Source organism: Megalobrama amblycephala, linkage group LG5 (genome assembly GCF_018812025.1).
Source record: "Megalobrama amblycephala isolate DHTTF-2021 linkage group LG5, ASM1881202v1, whole genome shotgun sequence".
NCBI classification, from domain to species: Eukaryota; Metazoa; Chordata; class Actinopteri; order Cypriniformes; family Xenocyprididae; genus Megalobrama; species Megalobrama amblycephala.
In genome coordinates this window covers 6,603,786-6,622,824 of record NC_063048.1, presented here as the reverse complement: position 1 = coordinate 6,622,824, position 19,039 = coordinate 6,603,786, and the positions used below count along the sequence as shown (strand labels likewise).

The 19,039-nt window shown below is 35.0% G+C and overlaps 1 long non-coding RNA gene across 1 annotated transcript; it reads right to left on the bottom strand.

Annotated features, from left to right (window-relative positions):
• Nucleotides 1-6,542: 6,542 nt before the first annotated feature.
• On the bottom strand, nucleotides 6,543-17,619 carry LOC125268193. Its single transcript, XR_007184823.1, has 3 exons — nucleotides 17,508-17,619; nucleotides 9,995-10,097; nucleotides 6,543-7,408 (listed from the first exon to the last, which is right to left on the bottom strand). It is a non-coding gene; the product is annotated as an uncharacterized LOC125268193 (long non-coding RNA).
• Nucleotides 17,620-19,039: the final 1,420 nt, after the last annotated feature.

The following is a 19,039-nucleotide window of genomic DNA, read 5'->3' as shown; positions in this document are numbered from 1 at the left end:
TTTGGCAAACAGGTACGCTATGTATAGTGGGCTTCCATACGGGTTTTGCACAAAAGATTAACATGACGGCACATGCTTGTCGATGAGTTGAATCAACTCCACAGCAACTACATAAATTCATCCACTAACTTTTCAGAAATGTCCAGATGCACTCTAAAAGTTGTAACTTCTTCCTGAGTCTCTTTATCAGTGTCTGACTCTGAACAATGTAAGACTGAACACCGTTTCTGACAATCGTCATTTTGACTGCGTGAGATTCTCCAGCTTTGTTGTTGTTGAGCAACCGAAGCAAGAGCTGTTAAAGCTCCGCCCTCTTATGGAAAGCGGCCAGGAGAAGCAGCTCATTTCCATTTAAAGGGACACACACAAAAACGCTGTGTCTTTGCTCACACCCAAATAGGGGCAAATTTGACAAGCTATAATAAATGATCTGTGGGGTATTTTGAGCTGAAACTTCACAGACACATTCTGGGGACACCAGAGACTTACATCTTGAGAAAAGGGGCATTAAAGGTCCCCTTTAAGACATTTGATGGAGATAAAAGCAGTTGAAAGTGAAATTATGTTTCTTTTTTGCTAAGTTTATATGAACATATTGAACTAATGCTTTACAAACACAGTCACACAATATGGACTTCTTCTTCCATGTCAAACCTAACAATCTTTTGTAATGTTTTGTTTTACGCCACTTTTTAATTCAATGATATTGGTACATTTTTAAACATCCAACTGGGCATCTTGGATATACTTTTGCACGAGGGAAGTGGTCTTACTAGAAAGAAAATCTGAGCGCATCAGTGTCATTCTATCATTGCATTAGCTCTTTATAAGGGTCATAAAACTCTGTTGATCACCTAAGCAGCACAAAACCTAAAATGATTGCTTAATCGACCCTTTTCACATTTCCGTGTTTCTCAGAAGTGAAAGTCATCATAGTTGGGTAAACTTCTAGACCTATAGTGGTGAATGAGACTACATATATATATATATATATATATATATATATATATATATATATATATATATATATATATATTTTGTGTGTTCCCATTGCTAAAATAGCAAAAGGAAAACTCCACAATAGTGTTTTCGCAACTTTCAAAAAGAAGGAAAAAATAGAGAGAGATTGATAATGGCAGTCGGAAGAGAGAAATAGCCTATGTCAATTTTATGGACACTCCCTCAGCCGCTGTATTATAAACAACCTCACAGCAGCGTTAAGTGTTTTGTAGTTTGATGCAAAGGTAATATAATACAAAGTATAGTGTTATAAATGTACATATATTTAAAAAAAAAACAAGAAAATATATAAAACTTTACGATTAGGATTTACGATGCTGATGACCGTTAAAAGTCATTACAGCCTGTGAAAAGGCTCCATTGCCTGCTGCCCTTTGTGTTTTATGATCACTGTACACAAGCCTCTTATCAGTCGCAATTACTGTAAAAGCATCTTCTCATGGAAGAGCTCCAGCTGTAAAGTGCTCTGTCGCTGCAGATAAATGGGAAATATGTCATAATTGCAACATTTAAGCCCAGAATTTCTGCTCAGCACTTGGTGAGGTCAGTAAAACGGCTACTCAGCAACTACTATGTATGTAACTGCATGGCTCCCAGATAGAGACCTAACCTTAGTTTACACTGTAACAAATGTAATTATTTTAAGTTTCTTTTCTTTGTATTTATTTGCAAAATATTAGTTATTTCAAAGTGAAAATTGTAATTCCTACACCATTCCCCCCCCCCCAGTGTAGTTTGATTAATATAACAATTATTTAAATAAACTTTGTGTCCTTAATATTTTTAAGTTAACAGGCATTCAAAGATGTAGTTCCTAATAATAGCTTTAGCTGTAACTATACTCAGAATGTATATATAGAATGATTTCATGTTAAAATGTATTAAAACAAACATTTGCTGGGTGAGAATGTTTTGGCAACTGCAGCATGTGGTTTGTGCAGTGATGATGTCACGCTGCTCCTAAAACAGACATGCTGAAGCATTTTCCTAAGAGAAAGTAGAACCAGAGCACATTTCTAAAGCTCTTCTAATTATTGCTTTACAGGATTAAAGAGCCCAAACCAACTAAAACCTCATGTGGCTTGTTTTATAAGGAACTGATGAGGAAAAGAGGATCTGAATCAGTGTTTTTTTTTAAATTATTATTATATTGAGATACTATCATAGTTTTTAGTAATATTTTGAAATAGTTTTTATTTTTATATTTTATATATTATATTCCGTTTTTATTTTAAATTTAGTTAAAGCTTTAGTCTTTCTGTGTTTTTGTCATTTTTATTAAATAGGTCTAGTTTTATTTATTTATTTTTAATTTGGTTTAAGTTATTAAGTTAAACTAAATGAAAATAAAATTTAAAATAAAAAATATATATATATATATATATATTTCAGATAATGTTTATTTTATTTCAAGTACCCCAAAATGAAAATATTACTGTGAGAGTGGTAAGATGGTAGTGATCTAGTATCATAGTTAACAGAATACATTGTTTCTGAATGCAAGAAGTCAAAGGAAATCTGACACTGAGGCCAGGAAGAAGTAACTAATAGCAAATCTCACATCAGATGGGCATTCTGGTACTTTCACTTCTCTATATTAGTCTCAATATTCAAATATTAGCAACTGGTAGTTTCATGCTCCATTAAAGTCCATAGTGTGGTTAAAAAAAAAAAAGAGCAGAAATCTTATTTGTTTAGAAAACCTTGTGAATTTGTGATTATTTAGATGTTCTTCAAACAAACTAAAAAGGCTCAGTGATGGCTAAATATAGTTTTTACCGAGGGTGCTAGTTTATTTAATGTGAGGTTAGTTAAGATCAAGAGAATGGACACATCAGAGGACGGAGCGTATTTGCTTGGACTGTTACATGTTTGCAAGTCTGTGATGCTCTGTGTCTTGAATGTCTGTGTCCCAATTTGCATCTAGCTTAAATATCAAGCAATATTAGGACTGTGTCTCAAAAATCATAGTACATTAGCAAAAATATAACAAAGGTCATTTGTCATTTTATTTACAGCAACATATAATTACAATGTACACTGACCAAGGCGCTTTACAGTCATAGGTAAAACTAAATACAGAGATAAAACAAAGTTCAAATAGCCAAAAAAGAAAAAAAGAAAAGAAAAAAAATATATTATTTAAAAGCAAGAGAGAGAGTAAATGACTTATAAATAGAGAGAGTAGGTGCTGATCTGATGTGTAGTGGTAAACTATCCAAAGATTGGGACCAGCTGCCTCAAACGCTCTATCACCCCTAAGTTTCAGTCTGGTTCTTGGCAACTTTAGGCGAATTTGATTCCCTGAGCTAATTGATCTAGGGGGCTGATGAACTGAAATGTGTCAGAGAGATATGAGGGAGCAAGCTTACTAGTGTGAGTACCTTGTATTCAATTCTATATTTTACAGGCAACCAGTAAAGGGAAGCAAGTATAGGCGTAATATGCTCCCGCTTACATGTACACGTCAACATCCTAGCAGCAGAATTCTGTACTAATTGTAGCTGTGCAAGAACGGAGTGACTAAGGCCAAAATAGATCGAATTGCAGTAGTCCAAAAGGGATCAAATAAAGGCATGAATGACCTTTTGTGTATCCTTAAAATTGAGAAAAGGCTTAATTTTAGAGATTTGGCAAAGATGGATAAAACTGGACCTGACAATTGAATTGACTTGCTTGTCCATTTTAAGGTCACTATTAATGATAAAACCCACGTTTTTAACATATGGTTTAATGTTGGGTTCGAGATAAGTGAGCTTGACTTTTTAAGTAGCTGAAGTGGATGTTGCAAAAACAATAATCTCAGTCTTCGATTCATTAAGATGCAGGAAATTTAGAGACATCCAATACGTTAGGTCTTTCAAACAGGCTTGCCAATGTCTCAAAATTCTTTTTTTTTAATGATAAGTAAATTTGGATATCGTCTGTAAAACAATGGAATGAAACTCCATGTTTTTTGAAAATATTACCCAGCAGGAGCATATAGAGGGAAAATAAAATGGGAGCAAGAATGGAGCCTTGTGGGACACCACAGGTAAGCTTGGCTACGGATGAGTTACAGTTTACAATATTAATTGTATAGCATCTTGTAGACAAATAGGATGTAAAACAATTAAAAACATTACCTTGTAGGCCCACATAGTGCTCTAAACGAGAAATAAGAGTGGAGTGATTAAAGGTGCTAAAGAGGATCTTTTCGTCGACTGAGAAACCTTCACAGCTCATTTCGAGGGAACGCCTCCCAAAACTCGTGCACAAGTATTGGAACACGAGTGTTTACCACCGGCATTCGCTGTGTCATGTTAGTGGATTCATTATGTCGGACTCACCGCAGGTAACTCATAATCTGCAGTTGTTACTCCTGTCTCCTGACAAAAACATTGCATGCGGCGCCTGTGGAGTATGGAAAGTTACTGGAGCGCGCAGCCGCACTCGTCTCTCACAAGGAATGTCACGGCAGTGATTGACAAGCCAGAGGGCCAATCGTTTACGCGATGATCTGATGTTTTTAAGGCCCTACCTTGTGCACAGATGATGTATATTAATATTATTCCTTTCAGTGCACCTAATAAATAGTCTTTTATCAGTTAGTAAAGACATTTTCAAGTAATATTGCAAAAATGTATAAAACAAAACATCCTCTTTAGCACCTTTAACTGTATCGAAAGCTGCTGTTAGGTCCAAAACCACAGAGATTCCAGAATCTGTAGAAACCAACACTGTACTTTAAGAAGAGCCATTTTCGAATTGTGTGCTCTAAAGCCTGATTGAAATGTATCCAAAATAGACTGGGGTGTTTTGGGGGTGTTGGAGTGCCAAAATCGTACGTACGTTTAATTTTTGACTTTAAAGGGATAGTTCACCCAAAAATGAAAATTTGATGTTTATCTGCTTACCCCCAGCGCATCCAAGATGTAGGTGACTTTGTTTCTTCAGTAGAACACAAATTCTGATTTTTAACTCCAACCGCTGCCATCTGTCAGTGGTATAATGCAAGTCAGCGCGAACTTGGACTATAAGAGTAAATAAAACAAGACAGACAAATCCAAATGAAACCCTGCGGCTCGGGACGACACATTGATGTCCTAAGACACGAAACGATCGGTTTGTGCGAGAAACCGAAGAGTATTTATATCATTTTTTACCTCTAATACACCACTATGTCCAACTGTGTTCATCACTCGATTCGTGAGGTCTGATCGCGCTCTGACAGCGGCAGTGATGTCTCGCACATATACTTCAATGAGTGCTAGACATCACTGCCGTTGTCAGAGCGCTATCCAATGATATGCATATTGTGTGGATCTGTGAAACACCACGTGATTACTGAGGTGTAAAACTCGTTAGCACCAACTAGTGGCTGATTTCTTTCAAAATTCTTACAGACCTCTAGGCCCATGAGTCGAACATGCTCACCGAGTTTTGTTCCGATCGGCCTCCATTAACCTTGTCTAATAGGTGCTCAAACTTCATTGGCTGATGGCGAACATGTTTTTTGAGATATGCCAATGTCCTCATAGACTATCATGCCCCCTTGGACCAAAACACTGCATGCCAAAAAAAACCTAGGATTAGTTCGCAAAATTAGGTTTTGGACAAAATTCAAAATGGCGGAAGATTTTTCCAGGCGGAAATGAAATCTGATTACAATGATATAAGACACTTGAGTCTGCGACAAATGGTCTATGGCTGCGTTCCACTCCAGTTTTAGACACGCACTCGCAAACTTCCCTAAACACTTCCCCTCGGGGAATCCCTGCCACCATTTTGAAGTGCGTTCCACTTCGTGAAGTGGACGAGGGAAGTTTATATGGACAGACCCTCGCTCCCTCGATTTTGACAGAGGGAGCAAGTCTACTTCATATGTACACTTCAGGCAGCTCCATAACCCACAATGCAACACGATCGTGACGTCACCGCATATCACATTTAATTTACTCACCACCTCACCCACCACAATCAACTCTATGATATAATAATACATTTTTTTATATATTTAAAACACATATATACATATAGAATACTGCATTAAACAATTTTGTAAGGGGAAAAAATAAATAATAAATCAGCTCCATTGTGGATTCCAAGTGATCAAGGGCTTAGGACGTTCCAATTCAGCCAATTGCAAAGGATCCGCCAGAAGTGGGCACTCATGCAATGTAAGCAATGACGTACATCCGAGTCAACGAGACTGAAGTTAGCGAGGGAAGGACATTTAAAAAACGAACTGGAACGCAGTGGACTTTTGATCGCTGTAGCACTACCTATTGGCTGATTGGGGTCATCTCTTGTGAGGTTCTCCCCAAATTGATGACTATAATCTGGCCAAGTGTCAAGTCTCTAGACCTTACGGTTTGGTCTGATTCGTTTTACGGCACAAGAAAAATCCTTGAATCTTGAATCCCTAATTATTAAAACTTTCAAAAATACTCAGCAATGTGATTATTGAGTGATAGGCAGTGGGTTTAATCAGTGACATTATTAAAGATTTGCTATGCAGCGTCTTCCCGTCACCTCCTCGACCTGCTGCCTTGGTGTTTTTTATACGTAGGATAGGTGAAAAAATGTATTCCATTGTTATTACGGCAAGTTATGATGCAGCATGAATGACCTACAATGGTGACATTTTTCACAGTCATGACAGAAAATCTAAATACTGCCCTGAACTCACTAGAAGAAAGCGATCCTTCCAGTATGGCAGTTACCCAGAACTCAACAGGTTTGACGTCAGCTTCACATTCTCTATAAAAGACCACATCCCATCATAAAGTGCATATATTTAGTACACACTACACAGTAGAAGTACGTGAAACAGCACACAGCCATGTTCAGTTTTGGTCTGCCACTCTGTGCATTGGTTAGTTTTGTGGAGTAAAACCATGACTTAGATGTAAAGTAGTATAAAGATTCAAAAGCATTTCACTTTTACAATGATCCGCAGTAAAAGTGAATTGATGCTGAATGGGAATTAATTTGTGTGTATAAATGTAAGAGAACAGAACAGAACAGTAAAGAGCAGATGTTGATAAAAATGTTTTATGGTTCTTCACAAAACACAAGGTTCTGTTTAGACTGTACTGAGAGATGTTGTGGAAAAAGACAGGACTGACACACAGATATAGTCTCTTAATGTGAGTCAGTGATGGCATAATGGAATTGTCCCTTGAACACAAAAGTGATTTCTGCAGATGTCTGATCAGACACATTTTAAGGCAGTATCAAAAGTCCTGTTTGTCAACAACTAGTGACCACAATTATTCCTTCCTCTTCATCTCCCACCACCTCTTCTTCCCCTGTGAGAATGCAAGTGTCCAGCAGCCCGTCTGATCTTCCTTCTGTCCCCGTGATGGTCGTGTTCAGCCTGCAGTTGAAATCGCTGCTTCTCTGTCTGTGCAAGTATGGATAGATTTAGTGGTGAAACCAAAATGATCCTCAACATGTCAAATGGATTTATTATAATTTGTTCCAAAAGGTTGCTACTCTGATGAATCTTAGCAGAGTTGGGTTGTGATGAACTATATCTGCGACACAGTAGATTTAACTCCAGTGTTCAGTAGCACAACAATACCTCAGCTATTTTAAACAGCCATGCGACCTTTTCAAAACAGATCTGTAATCAAATGCGCTTATTCGTTCTCTCTCTCCTAAGAGGCACTGGGAAGCTTGATTCATTTTAGTGATTCATCAGCTTTCTTTAGTCATTCATTGGTTTGTTCAGACTGTTCATGGAAAGAAACGGTTCAAAGAAAGGTCCCTGTGTGGCATTTTACATTATTTATAGTAAAACACAGTCTTTAAATAAGTGCTGCTGTCAATCAGTATAATTTTACTCTTTTTCTAGTTATGTAAGCTGTATTTAGTGTCATTTATCTATTCAAGTTTATTAAAGGTAAACCTAATTAAAATGGACAGAAAAACAACTAACTACTTAAACTTGTCATAGGAAGTGGAACTAGAGTCCAAACAAATCACAACAGTCTAGTGCTTTAACTCTCCTTTACTGTCGTTTGGTTGAGATGGTCAAGAACAGATGATGTTTTATGCCATTCAAAAGTTTGAAAGATTTTTAATGTTTTTGAAAGAAGTCTCTTCTGCTCACCAAGGCTGCATTTATTTGATCAAAAATACAGTAAAAACTAATATAAAAATAGCTGTTTTCTATGTGAATATATTGTAAAATGTAATTTATTCCTGTGATCAAAGCTGAATTTTCAGCATCATTATTCCAGTCTTCAGTGTCACATGATCCTTCAGAAATCATTCTATCATTCCCAAGAAACATTTCTCATAATCAATGTTGAAAACAGTTGTGTTTCAATGTTTTTGCAGAAACCATGATATATTTTTCTCAAGATTATTTGAAGAATATGAAGTTCAAAAGAAATCTTTTCTAAATATTTTTTGTGGTCACTTTTGATCATTTTTAGCTTCTTTGCTGGATGAAAGTATATATTTCTTTAAAAAAAAAAAAAATCTCTCTGACCCCAAACTTTGAATGGTAATGTATAACTGTGTGATATTACTTTGAGAGCTACAGCAGAAGGTGTAGATAATCACTGAACAATTACAGAAAGCTATTACATGACTTCAGAAGACTTGGATTATAGTGCATGAGTCAAATGAACTACTTTATTTTAAATGGTGCTTGACAGGCTGTGCTCACTATAACTGTCCTTCTATGGAAAAGATCTGTGTGAAGATACTTTTTTGGGGGTTCCATTGGATAATCTATTGGTCTGTGAGTAAAGAGTTACATAATTTTCATTTATTCATTTCTTTAATGCAAATAACATTCATGTATATGTTTAGATTTTGGAAGGATTAGATGACCTCAAATTATCCAGTTACTAAAATATTTCCAGGACCATCCAACATAACAGCAAAGTGACTTCACTGAATGAAGTGTACAACAGACAGGAGGAGTATGGGAATTAAATAGGCGTGCGAGAGGTCAAAGGACAGAAAACAAAGGTGAGAATTTCAGGGCATACTGAAGCTATTCTTCAGTCTTTGGTGTGAGTCAGCAGAAATCTGAGCTGGGAATGTGTCTGACCCAGTTTTACTACACTATCATCTTCATTTAACCAAAGAGGGAGAGGTGAAGATGGGGAAAAAGTGAGAAACAAACATGACTAGGGCCAGGTTAAATGAAAAGGTTTTTAGCAAACCTGTAAGTGATGGCTTATGTAATTGTTTGAATAAATCAGTCATAAATCAGTCATCTGTTTTTACTCATTCAGAAATTTCTAGGATTACAACATCACAACTGCAAGCTCATTAAAGAACATTCAATGTATATGATCATACACATTTACATTTACATGGACCCTAATAATCCGATTGTAATTGGAATACTAGCATAGTAGGAATAAAAAAAGTCACACGTAACGGAATGAATTGGCCAAATCCAATTAAAATTTCATTTGGCACATGTGCAATGAGTTAGAAATGGCGTAATAACGTATGAAACATGGAACAAGCTGTTGTTATTGTTGAATAAAGTGTCATCCTAAAGTTCTCCTTATCGTCTGTGAAGAGGAACAGGACAACGTCCCATCAGTCCTTGTTGACACGCCTTTTTTTGTGTGCAAGAAGGGGCGTTTTTATGATAAATATCTAGTCTGCACTTTAAAACAAAGAAAAGAAGCAATTTAAGAGAATAGTATGCACAAACAGTGGAAAACTCTATATTCGTGCAGTGTGCGCATGTCAAAAATCAATTCCGATTTGAAGCTTGTGACATATAAACATGCACATCAACCTGGTCACTTTATTTAGTGTTCATGTAAACCCTATGTTCGGATTCATCAATTGTAATGAATTCATTCCTACTGAAACAAAAGGTGTTCATGTACACGTAGCTAGTATTCTGCAAATTGGCTGATCTGGATGAAACAGTAGAGTTCAAATGAGTGTAATAAAGCTTCAGTCTGCACAGGTGGCAGCTGGGATAGGTTTCCATCATCATGCTTACCTTCTTGAGAGTGAAAGTGAGCTGTTTGCTTCCAACTGCTGTGTCACTGAGGTTTAGCATCCCTGATCTCTCCTCCCATTCGAGTCACTCCTCCAGAGATGTCCTGTGTGACGTCAAACATGATGTTCAAGTTTCATCTAACTTGTCTAAATGCACAGTGATTGAGCAAAACACATACACTCAAAGAAAATTATACTTTAATCTAACTCAATTCAATTATGGACAGTGCTTCCACATAACCAACTTAGTTTTTATTAACATTAAAAGTTCATTTTTAATCTATGCAAAGTCCTTGTGTTGTGACAACACAACTCAATGTAAAATAGTTATGTCCAACCAACTCAATTCAATCATGGACAGTGGTTTCACATGATTGAAACAAGTAAAACCCAATAGAATCAACCATGTTCCACTAACTAGAATCAATGGTGTTCATTTAACTTAACGGTGCCCTAGAACCCTTTTTCACAAGATGTAATATAAGCCTAAGGTGTCCCCAGAATGTGTCTGTGAAGTTTCAGCTCAAAATAGCCCATAGATTTTTTATTATTACATTTTTTAACGGCCTATTTTGGGGTGTAATTAAAAATGCGCAGATTCAGTGTGTGTCCCCTTTAAATGCTCGCGCTCCCCGCCCCCAAGCTCGCATCTCTATAATACATTGCATAAACAAAGTTCACACAGCTAATATAACCTTCAGAATGGTTTGTTTTAGTTGAGCTCTTGACCCTTGACTTTTTAATATTAGATTTTGTTTGGGCAGTTTTAACTGCATTAAAACCAACCAGACAATCAAAGTTAAAAGATGATCAGGTGGCGTTGATTATGTTTTCACATAATCATTTTTTGATCTGAATCACTGAACTCATTTAGAGCCCAATCTCTGAGTTAGATTTACATTATTGATTACAGCAGCACTGTGATTCTACAGCGGAAGATCAACTTTTACAATACAATTTTTTTTTTTTTTTTTAAGTTGTCCTTATCAAAAAAAAAAAAAAAAAAAAAAAAAAAATATATATATATATAAATATATATATAAAATATATATATATATATATATATATATATATATATATATATATATATATTTTAGGCACACACAGACATCAAGAATCAGCGTATGAACAGATCAACTCTGAACATTAGAAAACAAGCTACTAAAAAGTCACAGAAAAACAGCAAAATTTAAATAGTGAGAATAAAGAAAATTACTAAGACAATTCAGCTCATAATTTATTCATGCAGCAATGCATGATGGGAGGCATGGATGAAATTTGATTGGTGGCAAGTTAACTTGCTTAGTACATTGAACTTAAATATACTAGGTGTAATAACTACAAAGTAATTAATATTACAAAACATTTTAAGTTAAATGAACTCGAATTATTAAGTTAACATTACTTAATTTTTTTTAGGGCAACCAGTTTCCTCAAATTTTTTAAGTAAATTCAACTTAAATGTTCTATTCCATTCCATTATGGGCTTAAGTACATTGAATGTAGTCCACTTCACTTATTCAACTAATGCTTCATTACTTAAAAATTTTAAGGCAACGAGTTAACTCGGTTTTTTTTTAATAAATTCTACTTATCCGGGTTTACAGTGTGCAAGTGTTTAAAAATGAAAATAACGACATGGCTCTTGTCTCCGTGAATATAGTAAGAAACAATGGTAACTTTAACCACATTTAACAGTACATTAGCAACATGCTAACGAAACATTTAGAAAGACAATTTACAAATAACTCTAAAAATATCATGATATCATGGATCATGTCAGTTATTATCACTCCATCTGCCATTTTCGCTATTGTCCTTGCTTGTTTCACAATACCTGCAGAACATCTAATGATTCGGCTGTGCAGCTCCAGACGTTAATACTGGCTTGTGTAATGCCTTGAACATGGGCTGGCATATGCAAAAGTTGAGGGCGTACATATTAATGATCCCGACTGTCTAACACAGTCGGTGTTATGTTGAGATTCACCTGTTTTTCAGTGGTCTTTTGCACAAATCAAATTTACATAAGAAGGAGGAAACAATGGTGTTTGAGACTCACTGTATGTCATTTCCATGTACAGAACTCTAACTATGCCAAGGTAAATTCAATTTTCAATTCTAGGGCACCTTTAAATAAATGTTTTCATTTAAATTGAATTTTTCAAATAATCTTACAATTAATGCTTCTTGTTTAGTTCTGTGATTTACATAACTTTTGTGATGTGATGTTCTGTGTGGGCAGTCAAGAAGTGATACTGGTCTCATCCAGAGAACTACCTTTATTAATAAAATGATTTGAATTCTTGTTAGCAGGTCCTCAACTTTTAAATACCAACATAATAGAACAGTAAACATTAAAAAGTCTCTCCATTTTCTCATCTTGCTAAAAAATGCTTAAAATAACACTTTATTTCAACATTTACTCTCCCAGTCCAGCCCATTTGCAAAGCATGATGGGAAGTGAAAGTCCTGTTTGATTGATTCCTGGTTGGGTTACTTGAAACATGTAAGTTAAGTCAAAGAGTAATCGTTTCAAGTCAATTTAACATGAAGCAATCACATTTAAACCAGAAACCTGATACAGTGGTGTTGAATCAAAATAAATTGTTTAAATAAACTCAACAGCATTAAAAAATGCGAGTGTAGAAATGACCAACAAATAAAGAAGGACTCAAATAATAGGGCACAATGGGGCTAAAGGTGTAAGAGGCACATTTGATTTTGTTCTGTTCTAAACCACTAGACTAGACCTCATAAAAACTCACTGCAGCACAGCAACAAAGTTGATTTAGCTCTAAAAATGTTCTTTTTTAATGTTATTGATTTATGTATCAAATATATTTTGAGACAGATGTCTTGTTAATGATTTTCAGTTGAGTTCAAGGTCAGTTTTTCAATAAATGAAGAATAGGTGAAAGGATTAATGTTAACATGAGGCTAAACGGCCTAGATGAGGTCAAATGAAAAGTTATTACTTTCTGATTTCTGTCAAGTTCTTTCAAGACAATCTACTCTTTTTCTTTATAAAAATGTGTATTTAAGAATTAGTCACAAAAAGACCACAAACATGTATAAATCATGCAAAAAGATTCCATTTTGATTTTAATATGTCAAAACCCCGCTATTAAGTGTAAATGATTAACCACTTAAAACCAAGTCTGGGAGCATTGTCTAGCACTTTAAAACCCATTAAGAGGTTCAGAAGGACATGCTCGCTTTATTTGGCATGCTCATTTATATGTGGCCCAGAGACAACATGTGTTACCTGTCAATAAACCACCCACTGAGTGTAAAATGAGGTTAGGATTGACATTACTGACTGACACTGAGTGCTAGTATAGTTCTTCCAAGTTTCATTACAGCATGTACACATTTCTTAGAAGTAATAACTAAAAGAAAATCTTACTATTTCAACTCTGTTTTGGCTTTGTTTAAAGTATTGTGACAGTATTGTATTGTGAGATCTGTATTGTGAATTGAATCATGACATTAGTGTATTGTTGTTACACCCCTAAGAAATAATTAAAAACTTTCAAAATTCAGAATTGATATGCATCGAACAATTGATATTCTTGACAACAATAGTCCCTCCAATTTGAGCAATCCATCTTTGAAGGTGAGCTATTATGCCCTTTTACAAAATCTTGATTTTATTTTTGGAATCTACTAGAATAGGTTTTCATGCTTGAATGTTCAAAAAACACACTATCTATTAATTTTTCCCATATTTGACATTGTTGCAGCTCCTCTCTTCCCAGTCTGTTAGTAATGCTCTACCCCTCCTCCTGAAAACATAATGTGCTCTGATTGGTCAGTTAGACCAGTGTGCTGTGTTGGTCAAGCGCTTAGAGCATGTTTGGGAAATGTCCCATTCCTTACCATAACCAGAAGAAAACTCAAGACTACAATGGAGGGGTTTCAGGGAGTTCAGAAACAGTGACACTGATATAGAGAGTAACTCCTGCTGGAGGGACTTTGTGCTTAATAACTTTTTTATGCTCAAACAGCAACATTACACACTAAAGAAAGATGAACATGAAAAAAGCATATTAAGTCTACTTCAAGCTCAAGGTGCACTCAATTTTCCAAAGCTTGGTGCTATAAATGGTTTTAAACTGTATCCATGAGAACAGGTAAGTTATAATAAGGTAAAAAAATAATTTTGCATAACTTATCATGAGATAAGATACCCAGATACCCAGCTCTATCAGTAAGAGTTTGCTTTTTGTGAAATACAGCAAAGAAAAAAAAAAAAGCATTAAAAAACATTTAGTCCAGTGAGTTTTACTTGTTTGAACATTTTATAACCTGGATGTTTTAGAAAGTGATGAATCTACATAGACAAATTTAAAAGGAATCGTTACATTTTCATTTGAATAAAAAATTATTAAACTGATCATTTTATGCCTCAATTTGATTACCACTTTTTTTAACTAATAAGTGTTACTACAGTGTTCAGTACTGCTTGGTTTAAATGTTTAAAAAAGATTAACAGCTGAAAATATTCATTAGAAATTTAGAAATGTGATCAAAAAGCAATCAAATGTAATCAGTTACATTACTTTAATAAAGTAATTGAAATAGTTACTTATTACATTCCGGTAACTTGTAATCTGTAACTTATTACATTTCCAAAGTAACCTTCCCAACACTGTTTAAACCCCAACTAAACAAAGCCAAAGGCAACAGTGGCAAGGAACCCAAACTCATCAGGTTACAGAAGGGAAGGAAAAAAGGCGGATTTAAGTGTGCAAATACAATTTGGAGCCACTGTAGTCCATAAGAATGCACATAAGTTTATATGCAGTATAATCTACTGCACCATGGCCACCATCTAAACCCTAAGAGACACTCTTGAACTTTGAGCACCCTGAACCCACTGTCATATACAACAGTCTGCAGGACAAAGTTTTTGCGGCTTATATTGTATTTTCATTGATTTTAAAATTGCAAGGTTCAATGACGACATTTTAAAGCATTTCAAGAATTCAGCTGAGCTTTGTCTGTATTGAGCAGGGATGAGCTATTCCATAGATTACACTTTAAAAACAATTACTGATATCAGCAAAGAGGCTGATGCTCACCAATTACACTACTGATAAAATACACATCAATTAATCACAAAACACATGTAGTGTCTGAACAAATCCTGACCCATAGCACCTCTCCAGCAAATCCGTCTCTCTGATGAATTCTAACCAGGAAGCAAAGTTTCCATCATGGTCTATTTTATCTCCATTTCATGTCAAAGCCCTTCATATTTCACCCACTTTTGATGAGCTACTTTTTCCCCATTCAACAAAAGAGATAACCTCGATGTCAAGGGTAAAAAACACCATAAAAATTTAAATACTCATGCACTATTTGAGTCCTCTGAAGCCATATAGCTTTGTGTGAGAAACAAACCAAAACTGAAGACCCTTTTCCAATAAAAATCTTGCATTCCATTCAATCCCTCAAAATATCTTGTAAAATATATACTTTGTATAGAATAATAAAAAAAGTTTAGTTCAGTATATTTGCTTTAAAGTAAACTTAAACTTCTATAACCTTTTTTTTTACACTTTCCTTTTGAAGCTACTTCTGCTGAGTGTCTTCTTTAAAAGGAAACCAACCATAGATCTGTATTCTAGAGTTGTAGAAACATTAAAGCGACAATTCAGCCAAAATGATGATCCTGTCATCATTTAGTAACCCTCATATCGTCCCAAACCCATAAGACTTTCGTTCATCTTCAGAACTCAAAATAAGATCTCATCATTCTTGTCCATCCATTAATGCTTTCCCCACCATTTTTTTTTTTTTAAAGTTGCCCCAAGAATATTTTGTTCATGGCCTTACTTAATGATAATTTCAACATTTACAAATACATTATTATATGTTAGTTAATGCATTACTTACGTTTACTAATGGGACCCTATTGAACAGTGTTACCTAAAACTAAGCTTTTAACATGATTAATAAATGCTATTGCATTATCTAATGCCAATGTATACATCCTTATTAATTACCATATTATTTCTTCAGGAGGAGGTGCAACCAACTTTATTGGATCTCATGCGCATCTTGACGTGTTAGATTCTTGTCATTTTATCTGTCAAAATGTCAAACAGCATTTGAATTTCTTCATCGATGTTTTCTAAATTTGGTAAATGAGGGAAACTTTCAGTTCCCACAACTATTGCCTGTGATGGTGCACGAGATATTGTGGTGTCATGGCCAGAAAATTGCTCACTAGACTTACTCTCCTGTTATATAATCCTGCTATTCTGCAAGCATGCTGAAGTGGCTGCCCCTCCACATCACACACCCCCACCGCATCATATGATCCACTTTTTGCTGATGGCAGCATTCCTGAGCTGTTTTCCCATCTTCGACCCACTGAACTGGATCTTATCACTGCTGTAGGCCTGACTCCATCCAGTGTAGCGACTAACATATCTGCCATATTTGTCTCTGTTAGAGTTTTAGCAGATCGAAGTTTTGAGTGTCAGAGCCTGTGACTGATTTCGCAACTACTGGAATGTTCTCATAGTAAATACCCAAACTTTTCATATAACGTGTCACAACGTGCTCCTCAATGATAAAACTATAACCAGGTCTTGACTGAATCTGAAGCTGCAGAATTCCAGATTACCTCTTCGTCTGAAAACACACAGGCTACCACTCACTTGCATGAAATGAGTGCATGTGGTCATACGCAAAAGGAGTTATGTTAAAATTAAAACATTTATAAAACTAGGGATGTAGAATATTAACAAAAAATATTAACATAGATGTAGGCATCATCTTATGTCAAATTCCTCCATTTGATCATATTCAGTTTGAATAAAAAGCATTCAAATGTATTTACCCTGCAATTACAACTTCATAAATAATGCTACAAGATGTTTTAAAAATAATATTTTGAAATTTTTTTTAAATAAAATGATACTCCAAATATAAAAACTAAAACCGCCAATGGGTGGTGGCAAATCACTATATTAATGAATAAGTCACTGAGTTATTCACTCAACTGATTTGTTCAATAGCTGATTCATTAAAAAATGAAGAAATGGGTTAGTCTCTTTATGTCTCTTTTTATGAATAGATCACTGAATCATTGATAAATTCAAAATCCATTCAGGAAAAAATCACAGCTCGGAGATGCACAAAGGTTATGCTTTGGCTTTGTTTGGAACTATTTTCATTGGTGAAACAGAGCAAAAACACACAATATTGACAATATTTTGCCGAAAACGTAACTCAAAATATTAACTTCTTGTTTATTGAACTGTTGTAAAATCAAAATCACATTTGTAATTGTGCACACTTGCTTGTGTGACATATTGTAATGTTAGCATTATTAGAACAACAATTATATTGATACTATCGTAGACGATACACAATCGCACACCCCTACATAAAAAACATTTTTCATTAATTACAAATTAAAGCCTGAAAAACTGAGCAAAACCCAGGACAAAATCATGTATCTTATTGGTAATCTTAGGACAGATTCTCCAGCTTACCCAGGTTCACTAGGTTTTGTAGTCATCATTGATGGTGCTCTCGGGTTCTCCTCAAGCTCCACGGTGTGGTTATCCAGGAAGGAGCACCAGCGTGGAACCAGACCAAGAGCCTGAAAGACAGCAGCACACAACAGAGAAAATGTGAGTGAATGGCAAGTAAGGATCTTTTTGAGGTAGATCATGAATAGCTTCACAAAACATGGTACAGACATTATGGAGATGACCTTGAACAATTAAGGATCAATCTAATGAAAACAGTTGATCAATTGGTCAGATTTCACAGCAAATCAAAAGAAGTTGCTGTCATGGGTGTTTTGGTTTTGTGTTCATGTCTTTTCATGATTTCATGTCTTTTATTTTGTAGTTTGTTTCATGTTGCTTGTTTTTGTCATGCTTCCCTTGCTCCTCATGTTCTCCCTTAGTCTATGTGTCATGTTCTCATTGGTTGTTTATGGTCATGTGGTTTTCTATTCTGTTCTGTTATTGGTTCTCTTGTTCCTTGTGTCACTTCCCCATTGGTTGTCCTAGTCATGTGTTCCATTAGTTATTGTATTTATAGCCATTGTCTTCCCCATGTTCCTTTGTCATGTATTATCAATGTAACCTGCTGTCGGTGAGTCGTCAAGTCAAGTCAAGTCAAGTCAAGTCAAGTCAAGTCAAGTCAAGTCAAGTCAAGTCAAGTCAAGTCAAGTCAAGTCAAGTCAAGTCAAGTCAAGTCAAGTCAAGTCAAGTCAAGTCAAGTCAAGTCAAGTCAAGTCAAGTCAGTTTTCATGTTCCTGTTCACGTTTGTATCTTGGATTATTGTCATTAAACTGCACTTGGGTTCTACTACACTCGCCTCCAGTGGACTCCCTCCTGTTACAGTTGCCTGAATAAAAGCTATTTTATGTGTCAGTTTGCATTGTACTTAATTGTCATGAAAATCATATTTCCTTCCAGAATTCCCTGTGAAGTGGAAAAAAAGAATACATAATGTCAATATTTGTTTTAACTGACAATAATTTATGCTGAATTAAAAAAAAAAAAAACTGACACAACCCTCTGCTCTTAAATCAACAGATAAGATTTTGGTTTCACTTGAAAAAATTATGACAGAATTGTATTATTATTGTATAGTAAAATGTACTTCTCAAAGTATTAATAACAACATTAGATTTATTTATTTTTATTAAGAACATCATACAACCAAAAGTTGCAAGGTTTAAAGATGTTTTAATTTATACAGTATACAGGTTCTGTTGTGTAGCACCTTATTTGACATAAAAAGTTATTTAAATTGTTAAAGTTTTATGAATTTATTTCATTAGACAATTGTAAATTGTTATTTTTATTTGATTACATTTTAAATGATTAATACATTTTTTATGCATTTATTTAATTAATTTATTTCATGAATTTCATAATTCATAAATTTATCAATTGAAGTTTTATGAATTTATTTCATTAGACACCATTTTTGATGATAAAATTTGTATTAAATCCTGAAACGCAGAATATGTTGATTTCATGAAGGGCTTATCAACTGATCTGAT